Consider the following 4,058-nt stretch of genomic DNA (forward strand, 5'->3'; position numbering starts at 1 on the left):
GCCCATCCATCAAAATAATTGTTCACTACACCGGCCATAATATTCCTCCGTCTTTTTTAATTTTAGAGTGCAGATCCGAATGACACGACACGCCTGACCTAACTAACTTTCCAGCCATTTAACTTTAGAGTACAAGCTAACTAACTTTCCAGCGTGTTGTAACTTTAAGGTACAGATCAACTTTCCAGCGCTTTTTTCTTTTTTTTTATGACTCTCAGATTGCTCTCATGGGTGGTCTATAAATTCCTTCTGATCTAGTCATGCAATTCATAGTGAACAAGGCGTATGCCAAGAAGTGACCGCGGTACCCCAACGAGGTCTCTCCGAGGACAACCTCATTGCTCTTGCCGACGATGAGGGTTAACTGGACCTCGTCGTGGCGGCAACCATGATCTACTGGTTTGACGTCCCGCCCTTCTACACCATGGTCAAACCCGTCCTGAAGAAGCCCGGTGGCGTCCTCACAGTGTGGGGTACAACCTCGACATCCACCCGTTTGGAAGGAGGCTCCAGGAGTGGCTCGACGCAGCCATTGGCCCGTACATTGACCCAAGGGCTCGGATGGCCCTGGACATGTACCGCGAGCTGCCATTCCCATTCGAACCCATCGGCGTGGGCTGAGACGGGAAGCCAGCCGACATGGACAGACGACCGACATGAGCTCGCGGTGCTGATCAAAGGCCAGCTTACCCCTTTGGTCGATGTACGGGCGAATGACCACATTGGGTTGCTCCTGAAGTTTGCTCCCAAACTGGTCGATGTCCAGGTTGTACCCCCACACTGCAAAGACACAGCCGGGCTTCCTGAGGACGCCCTTGACCACGGCGTAGAACATTGGGACGTCCAACCAGTGGACCGCAGTCGCCGCTGCAATGAGGTCCAGCAAACCCTCACCGCTGACAAGGGTGACGACCTCGTCCTCGGAGAGATCCTCCGACATGTGAAAGTACCGCACCTTGGAGTGCACGGGGGCGTGCCGAAGCTGGGCCCCGCTCACGTTTGGGGCCAACACGCTGTAGTGCTCAGCGACGCTCACGGAGGCCTGCCCACTGGAGGATTTTACAGCACAATTTACTACTTCCAGGAGGGAGTAGTACTGAACAAGATCAACCATTGATTCACCGGGTATTTTAGACATAGTATTTTGTATCCTTTTCCAGATTCTATCATAGCAAATGCTGTTTTTAAAACTGAATCTGTCCAAATGTTGGCTGTGTGTACAGGTGCCCGGCCTAGGCCTAGGCCATGGTTCTCTTGCCGAGGATGGAGACGAGAAAAGAGGACAGGGCATTGGGGATCCACAAAACATTAACCGTCAAGCCTGGAAAGCAAGGGGTTCTTCTGTTTAGGAAGGACAACAAGGGATTTTCTCAAAGAAAAATTCGGGATCTCTTTTGTGTGCCTTCCTGTTCTACCCCTTCACAAAATAATTCCACTATTCACTTTGAGATGTAGTCAAGCTTTTAAATTGCGTCCGCTACCTCGCTATTGCGACCACAACAGCGATAGCATCACCCTGCCACTACCGCTATTAGTCTAAGGTTGCGCTAGAAAATAACGTGTAGTCATGATGCGAATGCAATATCAATTGTCAGACCGCTATATCATCCGCTATCCACAACATCTCTTGCTATAAAGTGTTTATTATTCTGTTGTGTAATCTATTTGTGTAAATGTGTCTTGCTTACATGGTTGCACCTTGGACGACCAAATATTGTTCAGTTATAGTTTATATTCTTATATAAATGATGAATGCTCAAAAGTAACTGTCATATTTCTTGTCAATGATCTAGAAATATTGACAACAATCTCAAATTTATGATTTTTTTCTAAATCCGCAATGAGAGCATAGCCCGCAGTATTGCCTGCAATTCGCATTCCGCTACATGGACCTGAATCTGTATCTAGTCTGCTATCTTCTATTTAAAAGCTTGGATGTAGGAGTATGGATCGATCTAGTCCGCGGGGTGACCTGGAATAAATGGTTAATATCGTGGAAGGTACCGTAGAAGACCTCCAGAGATAACCATTTAAAAATTCTATAAATCTATAATAAAATCAATATACAAAAAAAAAGAGGAACATGCTTACTGTCTAGAGCAACTACCTTCTTTTTGCAGGGATGCATGATATGCTTTCTGTGTCATGGTTGAAGTGTTTGCGAGAGCCTCAGAAGCAAGCAACTATGGTGGAGATAGAAGTTCAGCCAGACTTGAGATACAATAAGTAGCTAGTGAAAATCCTTGGAGTGTCTAAACCGATTATGAGGATGAAAGTGGGTTGTTTCTGTCAGGTTCAATGAACTGGGTCATTGCTCTGAAGTAGAATATCTTTAAGGAGTCATCGCTCTGGACGAAGAATGCCTAGGACAGAAGAAAATTTTAGGGCAAAATTTCCTATAAGCCTTGGTGCTGGACCAAAGTTTCCTAGGGGGCTCTTCGGTTGGCCTAGGACATGTCTCCACTAATGGGTCTCATTTCCTGTTAGTGGTGATGACCTACATCGAATCATCTGGCTAATTATGTTACTAGACCTCTTCCAACTAAAAACCTTGTTATTTTACACATGACCAAAAGTAATTTTGTTAAATATAAGTACTTTTGTCAATGTAAAACATCATTGATATTGAGCGTGCCACTTGATTAAACTACTCGTCCTCTTTGTGAGGATAAAATATACTTGAATGCCCTAAATATGTAGGTTTGACAAAATGCCAAGTAGGGATCACAAGGACAAGAGTGGTGCAAGATGGCCGTTCAGGGTTTAGGGTTTAGGGTACAGTATATATGGGTAAAACGGGACGATCAAAGTTTCAACCTTTGGATCTTTCCGTGGTTTAGAAGTAATAGTGCTAGAGATTCTGGATAAACTCGAGAAAGTTGCAGATCATAAAGGGGAGAGCTAGAATCAGAAGTTGTCACAAACTCAAGAAGAACAAGCAATGGCACAGTGAGTCAGTGACGTTTACTAGAATTTGAATATTTGGCAATATATGAGTGCTCTGCTATGAGATGATATCAAAAAAGGTAGAAAGCACACAAGAAATGGTTGGTGTGATGGTGTAAACTTTCCAGAGATTATCCATGGAGAATCATAAATCGTTTATGAAACATATAAGCTTCTACATGAAATCAAGCATGTAAATTCTCTGTGAAATGGATGAGGAGTTTGTGCAATTGTTTTCAATGTTTTAGAATTATTCAAATTACAACCAATTTGCTTAAGAAAAGGGTAGCCACAATTTTTGAAACAAAGAGGAAAGGGTATCTACTAATGCAACTTTAAGTACATTTGGCCCAGAAAGAAAGAAAAATTTATGTTTACCTTTGCACTCCCGGTTCAGATAAACGTGATACGACATCATCTATGTGAGTGGGCCATTTATATCCAGAACAACTTAAATTTTTATCAAATCTATTGTTGGCATAATTGTAAGTGCATCTAGTGCCCCTTAGTGATTTTGGTGTATTAAAGACTTATAGGTTAAGGGACTAATGCGTTTATGAGTGTACACAGGTCTATAAGTCTATGAGGAGTTTGATATTTACAGAGAAAGTCGACCCCTAAAAATGAAGTTCTTCGACTGAAGACTTTGGTATTCTGAAGACTTTCTGAAGACTTTGAAAGTGAAGAAATTGGTATGACCTTGAAGACTTGATATTCATTCGAGGAATATGAAGCATGAAGACTTTTGTTTTCGTAGTTTCTTTTTCTCTTTCTTGAGTCATAGGAAACACCGTATTGTTAAAGGGGGTCGAGGAAATACTAAGGAAAAATTTCCATGTGATGCTCAACTCAAATCCTACACCTATCAATCCCTTCGAGTGAAGCCATTGAAAATCTCATACAGTTCAGTCAATTTCTTTAGTGACAGAGACGGAGTTCTTCTGGTCTCTGAGGAATTTGTCCTGACTGAGGAGTTAGGAATTCGCCAGTGTGGATTGCCTACACAATGAGGAACATGATAGGCCTGAGGAATTTGAGCCTCAAATTTCCGACCGTTGCTGTGCTGCGCGCCAGCTGTCCCAAAATATCTTATCCACCTAACGGTCATATCA

At 42.9% G+C, this 4,058-nt stretch overlaps 1 long non-coding RNA gene across 1 annotated transcript; it reads left to right on the forward strand.

The window, feature by feature from the left end:
* The first annotated feature begins 289 nt into the window (after window positions 1-289).
* Window positions 290-1,602, forward strand: LOC147987497 (uncharacterized). The gene is made up of 2 exons (XR_015615292.1): window positions 290-1,125; window positions 1,224-1,602. It is a non-coding gene; the product is annotated as an uncharacterized LOC147987497 (long non-coding RNA).
* Window positions 1,603-4,058: the final 2,456 nt, after the last annotated feature.

Source organism: Triticum urartu, chromosome 2A, assembly GCF_056163025.1.
Source record: "Triticum urartu cultivar PI428250 chromosome 2A, HENAU_Tu73, whole genome shotgun sequence".
NCBI lineage: Eukaryota > Viridiplantae > Streptophyta > Magnoliopsida > Poales > Poaceae > Triticum > Triticum urartu.